The sequence below is a fragment of the Ambystoma mexicanum genome, chromosome 6p, assembly GCF_040938575.1.
Source record: "Ambystoma mexicanum isolate Mex_15411 chromosome 6p, UKY_AmexF1_1, whole genome shotgun sequence".
Taxonomy (NCBI): domain Eukaryota; kingdom Metazoa; phylum Chordata; class Amphibia; order Caudata; family Ambystomatidae; genus Ambystoma; species Ambystoma mexicanum.
In genome coordinates this window covers 496,302,156-496,319,231 of record NC_090935.1, presented here as the reverse complement: position 1 = coordinate 496,319,231, position 17,076 = coordinate 496,302,156, and the positions used below count along the sequence as shown (strand labels likewise).

Sequence of the window (17,076 nt, the reverse complement as noted above, 5' to 3'; positions counted from 1 at the left end):
CTGATTTAACATTTTTTGTTACACTTACTACTTTAAATGAATGGTGGCAATGGTTTAATTTTTACTACCAGTGTGCTTTTTTGTTCCGCAGGCTGAACCCTCAGCTGCAGTACAGCAGCCATGGGTAACCATTTTGTCAAAATTTCCCCTGTCTTTTTTTTGTTTTTTTTTCCGCCATTTTCTGCTTGGATCTTACTCTGCAAGTTGACAGGTTTGAGCCCTTTGTGTGTTTTGCCTTGGGTGGGCTTCAACCCTGAGGCCCGCCTCTGTCTTCAGTGTGTCCTGGAAGGACAGGAAGTGAGGGACCCTGTCCTTTGTCTCTAGGTGTGCCTGAACAAAACCAGTCCTGATTGGCTGACTGTCCCGGGAAGGACAGCCACCCTGCTAGGTGATTGACAGCCTAGGTTTGTGAATGAATGAGAACTGGTTCTTGGGACTACTGGCTGTTGAGCACTGGAAGAAACATCTGAAGAAGAAATGGTGACGAGAAGCCTAAGTGCCCAGTGAAGCGCTGCTGCTGTGCTAACCTCCTTTTTCAAATCGACAACTTCCGAATGGAAAGACTAGTGGGACCAACAAAACCCATGACTTACTCCACTTGGGTGCAACCCCCAGACTTGCTGTGCGCCTCCAGTGCTGCAGAAGCCCAATGCCAGTCCATTATAGAGTGCAACATCTTCTGCGGAACGACTCCGGCCAAATATTTCAGGAGCCTCCTAGGGACCCTCCAGAAGCAGGAAATCCAGAGTCCAGGACAGACGGATCAAAGAAAGTCCAACCGGCGAGATTTGTTCTCCATCAGTGGTGTTTGAAAGGCGTTGAAACTGTGAAGAACGGCTGAATCTAAGAAAATCTGTAGCCAAGTCCTCTCCCGAATACTGCTGTAGGAACCCGACGGACGTCCTCCCTTTTCGTCCCACGACTGAGGCCCAGGAACAAGGATCTGCTTGGCTGTAGCAAGACCGAATCCAGCTGACACTTTCTTCAAACCAGAGGTACTGTGGAGGCTCTGGATATTTACCTTACTGCATTATTTCTCACTTGAGAAGTGCACTGGCTTAACTTTGAGAGTTGATCTCTTCTCCCATTGCACAGGCTTAACGGCTTGTGTTGATTTTCTTGAACTATCTGACTTTGTGAAAGACTTTATCCATGAAGGAGTGCATCAGTATTGGCTTGGTCAAATTGACTTTGGCTGTACTGGCTCCTTAAAAGCACTCTTACGTATCTTTTGGCTTTGCCATTGCGTGTACCCCTCATAGGTTGTTGTTTAACACTTTTACTCCTGGGAAAGGCTTACCTAGATTTCATTAGAGGATTCAGGCCGTCTTCACATTATAAGAAAGTATATTCTAACCATGTTTTTTCCATAACTCTTCCTTCCTGAAACCAAGAGTCTAAAGTATATTGGTTTATAAGATAAATGCAATACTATCCTTATTGTTGAAGTCGCTTCAGGGTGTATTAGTGTTAGGCAAGATTGTATGCAGTACCCTTTGAGTGAATTGATATTGATATTGATATTGATATTGAATTGATATTGAATTGATATTGAATTGATATTGAATTGATATTGAATTGATATTTTATTTCTATCGCGCTCATACACAGTTTGAGAGCGCGACAAGGCCCAAGAGGGGGACAGTGGAGAACAAAACAACGATCTTGCAAGATGCACTACAAAGGTGCACTACAACAACCCTGACCTCCTGGCAATAGGAACCCAACCTTTTGTATAAGTGTGTACTACACAGGTTGGTAGTGTGTTGAGTAGCCATGCTGGTCTCAAGAGGGGTCAATGTGAGCTGTAGGGGAGTTAGAGATTCACAATGACAATTACCTGCAGTCTGATACCTCATCTGCAGTACAGCACCCAATGGTGGCCATTGTCCCAAAATGGCCCCCCTCTTTCTTTTTTTGCCTTTTCTCATCAGTTAATTTATTCTGAGCTTTTACTCTGAATCTGGTTTGTCCCTTTGCCTTTGGCAGACGTCAGCCCTGAAGTTGTCCAGGCTCCAGTGTCTGGAAAGGCAGGAAGTGAGGGAGGCTGCGAAACTTCTCTGTAGTTGTCTCTAGTTGTGCCTGAGTGAACCCTGTTCTGATTGGTTGGCTGTCTTGGAGGACAGTGCCCCCTGCTGGGTGATTGACAGCCTAATGCTGTAAATGAATGCTAACTTACTTAAAAGGCAAGGTTTTTGGGGCTAGGGGCAGTCGACGACTGTAGGGCAACATCTGACAAATACGTGAAGTGACGCCAGCAGCACCCTCCTGGTCCGCAAAGTGCCTGGTGAAGCCCTGCAGCTGTGCTGACCCCGTTTCCATATCGACAGGAATATCCGTACAGGACTACTTCCTCCCTTATGCTGGTGGGACTTACTAGCCTCGAGACACTGCTGACTGTTAGGAATGATTTCCATTTATGTATAATTTTCCCTCCAGTTGTTTACCCCCCGACTTTTTGCTCTGTTTAAACATTACCTCTGCCAGTGGAGCCCAGCCTTCAGCTGCACTCCACTGGGCTTTTGCTCACTTTGTTATGGGGATACTGACATGCTGTAACGCTCACCTGATTCCCACGGAGGCGCTGATCTTGGCAGGAAGGTGTCTGTGACTCGAAAGGTGATGTGCAGAACCCAATGGGCTTCTGGGGTCGAACCTCTTCGCACTGTGTGTCGAACTCGTAGGGTGAGGCTTCTGCAGGTGAAAGAATATGGGGGTTAATGGTCTGGGTTGTTCAATGTCCCTCTTCCTCTCTCTCCCTCTCCGTAGAGCCCCCAGGTCAACATGCTCACCTTAGATAGGTGAATGCTGGGCTCTCCATCTGCGTCTGTTGCAGGGCGCTGTTGCCAGTTCCTTCACTGGTGAAACATAGGCCTCTTGGACTCAGAAGACCGTTACCGTCGTTAACTGCACGAGCGGTGAGTTTCCAGACACCTTTTTAGTCTTTATAGTCTTTAGGTGCAAGGCACGTTAACATTGAACAGGACTTCGTATAATGCTTTTCTCCCTTTTGTCTTGCAGGACTCTTGAGGAAGATGGAGTGAAGCGCCTGGAAATGCGTGAGTAAATGCAAGCGCTCGAACTGTCTTTTCCTTGCAGCGCAGTTCGTGCTGAAAAGCAGCGTTCTATTGCGAAGAGCGCGATGGGCGTAAGTAAATACCTGTCTAATGTCTCTTCTTTTGTCTTTCAGAAGTTGGTTTGCAGCGCCGGAGTCCGCGGAATGTCCGTAAGTAGATACAATGCTTTTATCTCCGCAGGCGGCGATGCAGTGTGAAGAAATCCAGAATTCACGGAGTGCCGGTAAGTAGTGACAATGCTTTTGTCTTCGGAGGTGCAGCGTGCCGAAAATGACCGCAGCCGATGGATCAGGTGAGTAGCACTGCGAGATAAGGCTGCCTTGCTAACCTGCTGTTTCTTGTCTCTGCAGGTGCTGCTGTCGTCTGGATGCAGGAATGGTGAGTATGCATCTTGCAGATTCAGGATGCAGGAATGGTGAGTATGACTCTTGCAGATTCGGGATCGTAAGAAGAAAGGCTGGAACAGACTCGGTGAGCGTTCTGCTGCAGATGCAGAATAACGCGAAGCACGTTTCGTCTATCGGGTATGGTTTAAATAGCCTTGGAGTGATGAGGCGTCTTCCTCCACGGCCCCGCCTAGGTAAGAAAAGAGTTCCAGAAGCTTTCCAGTGCTGAATCCAGGGAGTGGAGCTTGCCCCGCCCAGGTAAGAAAGTAATTCCTGTTCACAGAGGACTTCTAAGAGGCTGGTAAGTAAGCAGCATGGTCTGCTGCAGGTAAGTCCACTCAAGCATCTGCACACATATTATGAGCCCGGCGCTTCCAGTGCCGGGACCGATGATTCTGATGAGCCTGGTGCCACCGGCGCCAGGACATGGTCCAAAAGGTCCCCGTGGGGACCGGCTGGTGCCTAGGATTAGGGGCCTGCTTCCAAGGACGTTGGGCTGGTCCTGGCTCCTTGGAAGCAGTGATCATGACACATGCCCTTAAAGACAGTCAGTACCGGGGGAGCTGTTTCCCTTAGTCCTTGCCTATGTTGCAACTGTTCTGTAACATGTTAGAAGTGCACAATGTACATTGCGCTTGGGTCTTCCTTTTGATTTCCAAAGGCCCTACTCCTTAAAGGATTTTGTAGAAGTGCTGATGTGCCTTGCACAGGGCTGGAGGCAGCTTATCTTTTTGTATATTTTTAAACCTTTCTTACCATGCAAACCGTGTTTACCGCGCTTGGCACAGGAAGGTAGCCGGGTGTGTGCTGGGTCTAGGAATTTGGAAAGACTAGTAAAGTTAATTTCACGTTATATTCTCTGGGAAACAGTAGTTATCCCAGAGAAGGTAGTTAAACCTTTGGGAAGTCTAAAAAGACATCCCTGTGTCACTGCACTGAGGGTGCTGTGTAACGCACATGAAAAGATGCCTATGGAGTTATCTTAATACTCCATAATCAAAAAACACACATCAAAATACATGAGTGGGAAAAAAAGGCTTACGCTCTTTGCAGGTTACAATATCAAGTCCTCAAAATCCAGCAAAGTTTCTGGGTGTCTCTAAGGTGAAGGGAATTAGCACATTTATGAGAATACTCTACATGTGCTTCTTCAAGGTGACTTTTCTAGTGTTACTGTTATTTTCTATTTGAACTATTAACTATTTGAACAGAGCATCAGAACTTTCAACTGGCCCATTGATTATGGTTGTCTTGGCTCCCTAAAGCACCCCTTCTGAACCTATTGGCTTTGGTCCTACTTGTTCCCTCACAGGTTTTAATTGTTGAAAAGAAAACTATTATTGCTGTGATAAAAGCCTGGCTGCATCCCTTTGGGAGAATCTAACTGCTTTTATAGAATACCAGTATGTTCTGATCTAACTCTGATCTTGCCCTCCTTTATAACTCAGTACTGCAATGGAGATGCAAAATAAGTGATATTACTGACCTCAAATGACATCCCCCATGGTGCTGGAAAATATCTTGCACGTGAATGAATTACTCGCCTGCTTTATTGGTCACTTTTTTAATGGGTTAGTGTTACTATTACTTGCTGCTTTTTTTTAAAGAATGCGTTAAATCTGTGTATGGTATAAATATGTATTTATATATAACTTTGTGTGTAAGTGTTTACTTGGATGCTAGTGTAAAGCCCAATTCCTTTGAGGTTTGAGCATAAAAAGGGCTCAATGCCACGTTCATGGGAGGCTGTGTAATTTCATAGTCCTTTCTTTTATATCTGCCTCCATCCCCACGGTTTTGGATTTGGGCACGCTAATTACAGGAGCCTGTTAATGTAGGCTCCACCAGCAGGGGGAGCGTGGCCACGTATGAGGGGATTTCACCTCGGGCGCTGAGGGAGGTCCCCTGCTGGAGATGGAAAATGGTAGCGCTGTTTGTGCGTATCAGCCCGATGGAGGATTGCAGCGAGAGAGCCCGGCGAGAGGAGAAACCAGGCGGAAGCCCAGACTTCTCTAGAGGGCATCGAAGCCCTCTGTCGAGTTGGGGACTCCCTCCCCAGTCACCATAGGCCGTCTGTCCATCGGTAGGTTGGCTGCTCTCCGTGGGCTGAGAGCAAGCCAGAGTAGGGACTGGCATTACTCGCCTGGCATGGCAGCCGGGGTCGCTCAGATAAGAGAGAACCGAAGTACAGCGAGGATACCCGGCCCTACATCTGACGGCGTGGTTTTACCCACGGGCTGGTTGTTTTGTTTGACCAAAAGTACTTGGGTACTCTTAGTGGTGTCCCCCACATGGTGGCGCAGAGGTAGTTTTGTTTTTCTCCTCTTTCCATGTTTCCAGAATCTCACCTCTACCCTTCAGTCAGGCGGCGTATTTAGCTTGTTTTTGCTGCCACCGTTCCCTCTTGGGGGATGCCCATGACCAGAGGTGTTTAAGATTTACCAAATGTGGAAGTGTACTGTCACAAGAGATAAGTGACGGACAAAGTTATTTAACACATGCGAAAACGCTTGCTGCAAGGGAATACCTGTGATCAGTAATGTTATGTATTAAAGGTAAATACTGTCACAAGAGACTAGTGATAGGAAGAGTTATTTATTTAGCACATGAGAAAAAGGTCATTTCCAGGGAATACCTGTGGCTAGTAATGTTATGTATTTGTCAAAGGTGGCAGTGTTCATTCAAAAGAGAAAAGGTTGACGGGAAGTTTTTTCTATTTAGCCCATGAGAAACGTTCATACAAGGGTATGTGAGGGGAGCAACTCTGTCAGGGAGCTAATTGTGTTTTAGAGACCCTATGTATGTATTGTTTGATTTGACCCACTGTCTTTACATAAAACAAAAGCGGGGCCCCGCTCAAACAAAACAAGTCTGTTTTTTGGTCAGACACCCTATCTGCTTTGGTTAACACGGCAAACACGCCCCCCACACTCCCTGTGGGAGCCCTCTCTGGGAAGTTCCCTCCTGGCGGCCGTCTCACCCTCTTGGGCTATCCAGAACTCTGGCGCATGCAGTAAGGTGTTACCCTCTCATACGCGGGTCTCCTACAGGTAGCTATTCACTGACTCATACAGGAAGGAATAAATAATAGTAAACTACAGGGAGAAACGCCTTACACTTTTGGAGGCACTGCTGAGATCCCACACGGGGAAGGGGATTGCCCAACCAGCTATTGAGGGGAAAAAAAACTCCCCTTTGCGAGCTATTGTCACCATTAGTCAAAATGGCACAATATTGTGATACAGTGGATTCGGGCTGAGGGACTTAGCCCCGAGGCCAGTTTCATTATAGGGGAGGTTCTCTTACACATAACCACAGATTACATTTTACCCATGACTGGTTCTTTAGAATCTGTCACTGGAAAAGTGTGGGACGCATACCAGGGCATACCAAATGTTATGGTGGAGTTTCTCTTGGAGGAAGAATCCTGCCTACTGAAATTCAAGACAGAGAACCTGGGTTTACCTGCCTGGTGTGGAAGTTGGACATGTGGCCTGGACTACCTGCACGCCCTGAAGCTGCCACCCCAAATAAGGATTCCATTGCTGCTGCTGCTGCGGTGGCTGAAGGAGTCCGGGTGACTATGGACAGACAATCAACCTTGCCGTTGATTAACGAACATGGAGCCTACACCCGGTTGTGCTCCTTTTCAGGTGACAAACCCGTGCCCAAAGGAGAAGGGTATGAGGTGTGGGCCGACCTAACTCAGCTTATGCTTCAGGATTGGAAAGAGTCCGAACAGGAGAAACGGAGGTGCGTGTGATGGGTCTTGCGAGGACCGGCGCTACAGACTGTACAGTCCCTGCGCACACTGAATCCGGATCACACTTCACTGCTAGTGACGGCTGTGCTGAAAGGAGCGTTTGGCACTACCAAGCCCGGAGAAGATTTGATGAGGTTCCATTCCACATCATTGAAATTGGGAGAGAAGTTATCTGAATTCCTCATGAGGAATGAGCAATTTTTGCGTTTGGTACATCAAAGGGGAGGAGTGGAAACATCCCAACTGAACCGGTGAAGCTTGAAACAGAAAAGAGGGGCCAAAGATGCTTCCATACCCTTTCTCCAACCGAGGCTGTGAGCTGGACTCCCCACTCCCACATGAAGAGCTAAAAGCTCTGGAGGAAGAAGCTGGCAATGTTGAGGCTGTCATCGTTCCAACACAAGATCCCAACTTGCGACTATGCCCTCGCTCAGCAGAAACAGATTGAGGACCTGCAACAGTTAGTGAAGAAATTAGACAGTTACTACCTAGGGAAAATCTGAATGTAACCCCACAATGGGGTAGAGACATCCCCTCATCACATGACCAAGAACATCAAGTATTTACACGAGTGCAAGAGCCTCATGAATGTTACATCTTAGTCTGCTCCTTTACTACCCTGGAGATTTCTGCCATCTATGTGGGGATGATCGCCACTCCACTCGTCTGTGCGAACTAGAACAAGTATTTCTGATGTTTGTTAATCTGCTTAGAATCACATGCTGTGCATAGGTCTGACATCCAGTGGTCACTGCGGAGTATTGCATTCTGTTTTTCGTAGTCGAAAAGGGGACGTCGACAAGGCGTGTCTGTAACACTATCCCTATAGTGACGTGCGTTGTACCCACAATCCCTCACGCGTCGAGGTCCCTCAGATTGTTTTTTTCCGCCCAGCTACTGGTCGCCTTTACGCGGAGCTCCTCGAGAGACACTGCAGATTTCATCTCCTCGACCTTTGGTCGTTTTCCTATATTAATATAGAACATATCGATCCCCCCCTCGACGCTGTTGTGAAGCTGTCTCCGCCGAGCAAGATCTTCGACGGAGGGGACGAGCGGAGGAGATCCTTCGGCGTTGCCGAACACTTGGCCTGGCCTCGCAGGCCAAATACAGTAGGGAGAGTGGGGGTCGTGGGACATCTCTAGTTATTTTCTGAGAATGCCTTTCCTTTTCCCCTTCCTTTCCCTTGGGGTGGTTATCACGATTTATTGCCTCGGCTATGGAGAGGACACCCTTTAGGTTTTGCCCGCTTTGCAAGGGCAAGTTTACTTGGAAGGACAAGCATTCACGGTGTAACCGCTGCTTGCCCCTCAATCACAAAGAGGAAGGTTGCACGGCTTGTCGGCTTCTTAAGCCGAAAACTCTAAAAGACCGTAGGGTCAAGAGGTGGGCGGCCTACGCTATGTCGAAGGCCGACGCTCCACCCACCGTCGCTACCTCCGACAGTGACGAGGAACGTGATACCACGACCTCCGCTACGGAAGTCGAAAACCCCCCTAGAGAGCGCACACGCGCTTCGTCGTCTGTCCCCGGCCCCGACGGGCTCGGCTCACGCCCTGCTTATGGGGATGAACACCCCGGCGACATTGACGCACACAAGACCACGCATAAGCACACAACCCATGGCTCTTCTTCGTCGAAAGCGAAGAGAGCATCAGCACCCAAGGAGACGCAGATTTCACCGGCGGCCTCCTCGGACCGTTCGGGTTTGAAGCCCCTCTCGCAACTGCAGCCGCGACCAGCGACTGGGCTTTCGGCAAATAAGGGCGCTGCCCCCAAATCATCGGCCGGCGCGCATCAGCAGAAAGCGCATGCCGCCGTAGAGCGATCGACACCCATAACGTCGAAACTACAGCCCTCCGCTGACAAACGAGTCGCTGAGAGCTTGGCGAGGATCGTGGTAGCCGACGCCCACAAGCGTACGCCGAAAGACTCGTCGAGCGCTACGCAAAGGTCGAAAGACACGCCGAAAAGACAGGGACGATCTCCTTCAGTCGAAGGGATTCCCAACACACCTGAAGGCTTTTCGGAGGGCGACGGGACACTTTCCTCGACGTTGTGGGAGAGGTCGAGCCGTTTTCAGCTACAAGACACCAATTTTCCCCCGCTAGACCGCTCAGGGGTACCCCATGAAACCATGGAAAGGCTCCATCTGTGCATGGAAAGAATGGAGAGGTTTATGAATACCCAGAACCCTCCCACTCCCAAGAGAATAAGAGAAGGGCCTCAGGAGGACCCCGGGGCAAAATTCCAAGACTAGTCAATCCCCACCAGGACACAGCCTCAGACTTCCATAGTGTGTATGACCTCACTGGGGAAGAACATTATTTTGAGGAAGAGGATGATTTTATGGACGAGGAAGAGGGACGGAACCAGGAGGAAGGTCTGGAAGACAGCCCAGACTTGGTAGGAGAAGGCTTCGGAGAAAATACAGAAGAAGGACCTTCTCACCCCTGGCAATCCCCATCAATATATTCCGACACTGATGTCCTGAACCTAAATCCTCCTGACAATTCACCTATTAGAAACACGTCTCCCATTGACGATCAGCCCACATTTAATGCCCTGTTGCGCAGAGCAGCAGCACACTTCGAACTGGACACTGGGGAACTCTCCCCTGAATTAGACTTTGTGGAAAGAGTAATTAAGGAGAAACCCCCGGTCAGTCAGACCATTCCCCGCCTCGCTTCGGTGAAGAGAAGAATCATCCCTTCGCTGTCCACACCCGCACTAAACAGAGGGGTCAATCCTAGAATTGAAAAACTTTTCACTCCTTCACCCACAGACCCGCTGTACATCAGGGGACATTCCATTCCGGATTCCCTGGTAGTAACCAACACAAGAAAGAGGGCAGGGGTACCACTTTCCACCAGTGAGGCACCACCTGACAAGGAGGGCAAGCGGTTATATGCCCTTGCAAAAAGAGTTACATCCTCGGCTGCCTTTTCGGCAAGAATTGCAAACAACAATTCTTTGCTCGCTAGCTATGCGGACGCGCAGTGGGCCAAACTGCGCAAAGACGCCGAAGAAGCGCCGGAACCATTACGTACACGCCTGCTTACAACTATTGGCGAAGGAACTCAGGTCAACCAGAGTATTGTAAAGCGCTCTCTGGATGCGGCAGAAACTGCGGGACGTTCCCTAGTTCAGGGAATAATCCTAAAACGCCATGTATGGCTGCGCAACTCAGGGTTCAAACCGGAGACACAGGCGTCTTTAATAAATAAACCTGTTGAAGACTCAAACCTCTTCGGGAAAGCGGTGGATGAGGCTCTGGAGATGGCTAAAAAAGAGTTCAATACTATCAAAACTCTTGACCAGATCTCTAAGCCCACTACCAGACGCGGCTATGGCAACAAACGCTTTTTTCGTGGGCAACGCCAACAACAAAACCAGCAGCAACAGTACCCTGCCACCAATTTCCAGACCAATAGTGGCCAGTACAGCCAAAGAGGACAGCGCCGGGGCAAAGGAAGAGGGCGGGGGTCCACCCCCAGAGGCTCCCAAGCCCCTAACACCACCAAGTGACGCGAAGATTCGCATCCCCTCCCATGCAACACCGGTCGGGGGCCGGATAACATCCTTTCTTCCAGCATGGGAGGGTATAACGTCAGACCGCTGGGTACTTTCCACCGTAGCCCACGGATACTGCATCGAATTCAACAGTTCCCCAACATACAAACCCCCGAGGGGACGACGCATGTCACCGGAACATCTTGCCATCCTTCTACAAGAAGTACAACTACTGCTGGAAAAAGGAGCCATAGAGGTCGTGCCTGTATCTCAGGTAACGGAAGGTATTTATTCAGTGTACTTCCTTGTACCCAAAAAGGATCTAACCATGCGCCCTGTATTAGATCTGCGCCCAGCGAACAAGTTCTTCAAACCCCAAATGTTTCGTATGGTGACCTTACAGGAAATGATCCCACTGCTATCACAGGGAGATTACATGACAACATTGGACATGAAAGATGCATACTTTCATAATTTAATGTTGCCAGCGCACAGAAAATACCTCCGGTTCATGATAGAGGGCAAACACTACCAGTTCAGAGTGCTACCCTTCGGCATAGCATCAGCACCAAGGGTATTCACGAAGGTGCTGGCAGTGGCAGCGGCCCACCTGCGCAGGTTGTCCATCCCAGTTTACCCTTACCTCGACGACTGGCTCATAACAGGGGATTCTTACGAAACATGCTTCTCCAATACCCAAAAGACTGTAGACCTTTTGTTCCAGTTCGGCTTCTCCATCAACGAAAAGAAATCCAGCCTAGACCCCAGCCAAATCAAACAATTCCTAGGGGCTCTAATTCAAACAAAGGACGGCCTCGTCTTCCCCTCCAAAGAGAGGGTCCAAAACATGCTGTTTCAGATCCCTCAATATGTGACCGGTCGAGAGGTGACGGTACGCAAAGCAATGCGCTTGCTAGGCATGATGGCGTCGTGTATTTATTTGGTACCTCACGCGCGTCTGCGCATGCGCCCAATGCAAGAGTGGCTCAACAGCCAGTGGTGTCAGGCCAGCGGACTATGGGACGATTTAGTGGTGGTCTTGCAGGCCTTAGTTCTCTCGCTACGGTGGTGGACAAAGGAAACCCTGGAAAAAGGGAAACCCTTTGCCACACCCGCGGCGGAAGCCACTCTAACCACAGACGCATCCCTCACAGAATGGGGGGCTCACCTATCCCATCAGACTGCTCACGGAGAGTGGACTCCGAACGTAGCATCCAAACACATCAATCTCCTGGAGCTACTAGCGGTGTTCAAGGCCCTAAAAGCCTTCCAGGAACACCTACAAGGCAGGACAGTGATGGCCCTTACAGACAGCACCACAGCCATGTATTACATCAACACGCAGGGGGGAACCCACTCACCAGGACTGTCCAAACTGGCCCAAAACATATGGAAGTGGGCTCTCAAACAGAATATGTTCCTTCTGTCACAACATGTACCAGGGGAACTCAATCTGCTGGCAGACAAACTCAGCAGGGATTTCCCCCTGCCCGAAGAGTACGAATGGCGACTGCACGAAGACATTGTCTTCGACGTCTTCACGCAATGGGGTTTCCCAGAAATAGACCTGTTCGCAACCCTGGAGAACTCACAATGCCACAGTTACGCCTCCAGGTACCCCCAGAACCAATCCAAGGGGAACGGTCTGTCGATTCAATGGTCAGGGAAATTTGTTTACGCTTTTCCCCCCCCGACTCCCCTTCTCAACAAGGTGGTGCACAAGATGCACCAGGAACAAGTAACCATGATACTGGTGGCCCCAATGTGGGCCCGACAGCCATGGTTCGCTCACTTGATGGAGATGTCTCTATCTCCCCCAGTGACTCTCCTGCCCGTACAACATGCTGTCACAAGACAGGGGCAGGACTCTGCATCCATGCCCCCAGAACATGAACTTAGCAGCCTGGCTCCTGAGATCATAGAATTTGGACATCTACAGCTCCCGCAGAGATGCATGGACATCCTCAGGGAAGCCAGAAAACCTAACACTCGCCACTGCTATTCTAGCAAATGGAAGAGATTTGTCATCTGGTGTAGAGGAAAGAGCATCAACCCAATTGACTGCTCTCCCACACATATTGTTCTATACCTGACCCATTTATTGGATTCAGGTCTAGTGTTCAATTCCATTAAAGTCCACCTAGCGGCACTTTCTGCATACACCACTTCCCAACTCAAGTGTCGTGGTGGAAAATCCCTGTTATGAAGGCCTTCATGGAGGGAGTAAAGAGAATACACCCCCCGATAGCTGACCCAGCTCCCGGATGGGACCTTAACGTGGTACCTACCAGACTCATGGGCTCACCATTTGAACCCATGCACAAAGCATCTCTTAAAGACCTCACTCTTAAGACTGCTTTTCTAATAGCTATCACCTCCATCAGGAGAGTAAGTGAACTACAGGCTCTTTCTGTTCTAGACCCCTTTGTTACAGTTCAGAGATAAAGTGGTTCTACGCACTCACCCAAAGTTTGCTCCGAAATTCATCTCAAAATTCCACGTAAACCAGTCTATAGAACTACCAGCGTTCTTTCAAAATCCTTCCAACTTGGGAGAAAGGACTCTGCACACACTAGATGTCCGCAGAGCGGTCATGTTCTACATGGAAAGAACCAGACCACTGAGGAAGACGAATCAGTTCTTCGTCTCGGTGGCAGCAGGAAGAGAAGGGGATGCAGTTTCAAAGTCCACTATTTCTAGATGGATTGTTCAATGCATCACTCTCTGCTATACTCTTGCTAAGAGAGAACTGCCCTTTAGGCCAAGAGCAGATTCTACTCGAGGCACGGGGGCGTCCATAGCATTCATTGCAAATGTTCCCCTTGAGTCCATCTGCAAAGCGGCTACCTGGAGTTCTGTGCACACCTTTACAAAACACTACTGTCTAGATGCACACTCTAGATCTGACTCCCAGGTGGGACAGGCAGTATTAAGACATCTTTTCTCTACTGTTCCTTCTCGTAACCCACCGCCAACTCCGGGTACTGCTCGCTAGTCTATGCACAGCATGTGATTCTAAGCAGATTAACAAACATCAGAAGACAATGCATTACTTACCGTAAAAGCATTTCTGATGGTTGTATCTGCTTAGATTCACATGCGCCCACCCTTCCTCCCCGCTCGGATGGAAGGAACATAGACATCCTTTTGCTATATTTCTCTCGTTTCTGTACTCACTCACGTCTAGAAGGCTCCCTCAGGGCAGAAAAATACAAACAGAGGGACCTCGACGCGTGAGGGATTGTGGGTACAACGCACGTCACTATAGGGATAGTGTTACAGACACGCCTTGTCGACGTTCCCTTTTCGACTACGAAAAACAAAATGCAATACTCTGCAGTGACCACTGGATGTCGGACCTGTGCACAGCATGTGAATCTAAGCAGATACAACCATCAGAAATGCTTTTACGGTAAGTAATGCATTGTCATATGCTAGAGTAGCTCCTCGATTTACTGCTCTTAAACCAATTCCCACCCGAGCAGTGTCAGGAAACGCATAGGAGGTTGCAGCGGAGGAGCCGCTAGAACCCGGAGTACAGGAGTAGGCTCTGCTGACCCTAATCCCTGCATGTATGCGGACACAGGACTCGAATTTGCTGACTACCAAACACCCAGTCAAGACTCAGGAGGGTCCCACAGTTGACCACCTCAGGTTAGTCTGTGAGCTCTGCAACGGCTGGCAAATAGCTCCAGCATCATGTAATGGTCTACAAACTCGGACAAATGTGCCCAGGGCTATCCCTGAGGGTTTGATTGGACCACCACAAACCATCCCCGTTGAGCTTGAACGACGGCTTACTACAGCACTATTGGACAGTGTCTCCCAGGTTACTATTGCCTGAGCCTTACTATTGGAAACGTAGGTCTCATCTGCCTTTGGAACCGCTGGATGGGTTAAACCTGATGGGATTCGGCGACGCCACTTCAATGCACCCTGCCTGCAAACAAGTCTACCTTAAGAACAGTAGGGAGAAGGTGGAGCATTTCGATGTTCCCATGGGAGAAGTGAGCACCGCTAACCAGACATACCACACGGTCAAACCATCATGGTGCCTGGCAGTGTATGACTCTAAGATTACAGCTGTTACTGTAGATTGGTGATGGAGTTCGCCTGAGGGTTTAGAATTGCTCCAAACAAGTTCACTTTGGAGTTGATTGGCCCCACCAACTCAAAGGGAAGAAGTAGTCCTTCCAGGACTTCTATAGTCAAGGCGAATTCGGAGCTTCAGCACAGCAGCAGGGCTTTACCGGGCAAACCAACGATCCAAGAGTTGCAGCATGCGTCTCTTCCAAGCTCTTCTTCGGATTCCTTCGTCCAGTGGTCGACTCTGCCTTCCAATCCAAAAAGCCTCTCCTTTTTATGCAGGTTTTTCCCATTCATTCCAGACTAGTTGTCAATCGCACAGCAGGGTGGCTGTCCTTGCCGGACAGCCAGCCGCCCAATCACCTTTTGGGTGCATTCCTGTAACCAAGGGGATTAAGCACAGGGAGTTTCGGGCACCTCCCTCACTTCCTGCCCAGGCCAGACATAAGGAAGCCAGAGGCGGGCTTCACTCGTGAATCTCGCTAAAGGCAAAATGAACAAAGGTACCAAACCTGGTTTGGCGCGCAGAGTAAATGTCAAGGACCTTTCCAGCAAGAAATGGTGAAAAAAAGACGACCGGGGCAATTTTTACTAAATGGGCACCATGGGTGCTTTAATGCAGCTTCGAATGCATTCTGCGGTTAAAAACACACAATGGTAGTAAAAAGGAAACCACTGCCACAGCCATTAATTGTAGAAAGGGTAACATAAAATGTTACATGAGAAACTGGAAAAAGGGGGTACTAAGTAACCCCTCCAGCACCCTATGTATGTTAAGATAGTGTGTGCTTGGTCTAGAAAGTTACAAATTATAAGTAAAGTCAGTTTCACTTCACTGCTCTTGGCAACAGTAGTTTCACCAAGGGAAGGTATTTAAACCTTTGGGAAATCTGAGACTTCCCTGTGCCACTGTACTGAAGGTGCTGTGTCACAATGCAAAGATGATGCCTATGGAGTTTGTCAGACTCCAAAACCAAAAGAAACAGTGTTAAATCACCAGAAAAATACGATAGTGGAAAGTTTCTCTCCAGGTTAAAAAGTTAGCCCTAGAGTCTCGCAAAAGTGCGGTGGGGTCTCTAAGGTAGAGGAATTGGCACATTCCTGAGAATTCTCCCTAACTCACTATTTTGGTGCAACCCTCAACTTGCTGCGATGTTCCAAGGCTGCAGAATCCCAATACCAGGGGAATCTCGAACACTTGAGTTAATTTTCTTCCAAAGTACGAATCTGGCCACATCTTCGTGGGCATCCAGAAGCGGGAAATACAGTTCCGGAGTCCCCTTCACCAGAGTCAAGAATCGAGGAACTTATAACTGGAGCTGTTTGTTCTTCTTTGGTGCTGAGAAAAAGTCCCTGAATCGACGGAAATCCATTGCTGCCGGTCACTCCCTCAAGTGCTCCCGCAGGAGCCCACCAGATGTCCTCCCTTTCGGAACTACAGCCAACGACCAGGAACAAGGGTCTGGTGCATTGCATCCAGCTTGAACGTAATCAGTACAAAGGTGCAGTGGGCCTTGGGGGATATAGTATCCTTTTGCCTTTTGGGTCGCCTCCTACCTTTTGGGAGTGCAATTTAACCCTACTCTGAGTTGACTCCTCTTCTCACTTGCCCTGGCCTTACAGCTCCTGCTTTCTAAAGGTGACGCCTCTTGAGTTGCTGTGATTTTCTTTTTGAACACTGACTATTTAAGACAATTCTTTTTCTAAGAAGAGCATCAGAACTTTGACTTTTCCCGTTGACTTTTGGCTGTCCTTGCTCCCAAAAGGCCCCCTTCTGTGCCTATTGGCTTTGGAAGTGCCTGTTCCTTTACAGGTTTTGAATGTTGAACATGTTAATGCTGGGATAATAGACTGCCTGCATCCCTTTGGGAGAATCTGTTATCTGTTCTGATCTAACCTTTTCTTCCTTAAATAACTCAAATACTGCAAAGGTGATACCAATATAAATGTTATACTGACCTCAACTGATATCACCTCTGGGTGCTGGAACATGCGTAGCATATGAATGAATTACTCACCTGCTTGATTCACTTTTTGAATGGACTACCAACTTATGTAGTACAAGCCTATATTAAAAGGTGGGTTTACCAATACAAAGAGAATAGGAAATGGGTAGTCCCACAACAGTTGGACTGCTCCAATTCTTTTTTTTTTTAAACCTCTTTTAATTAAGGTTGTGGCAGGTACATGACTCGCTCCAACAGCACAAGAATATCATACAGTGGCACATCTTGCATTTTCACAGGTTGTT

At 48.6% G+C, this 17,076-nt stretch overlaps 1 protein-coding gene across 4 annotated transcripts in view; it reads left to right on the top strand.

Annotated features, from left to right (window-relative positions):
- The window catches only part of MIER3 (MIER family member 3), a 465,034-nt gene that overhangs the window by 110,975 nt on the left and 336,983 nt on the right, over positions 1-17,076 (top strand). The gene's annotated exons all lie outside the window — the stretch shown is intronic.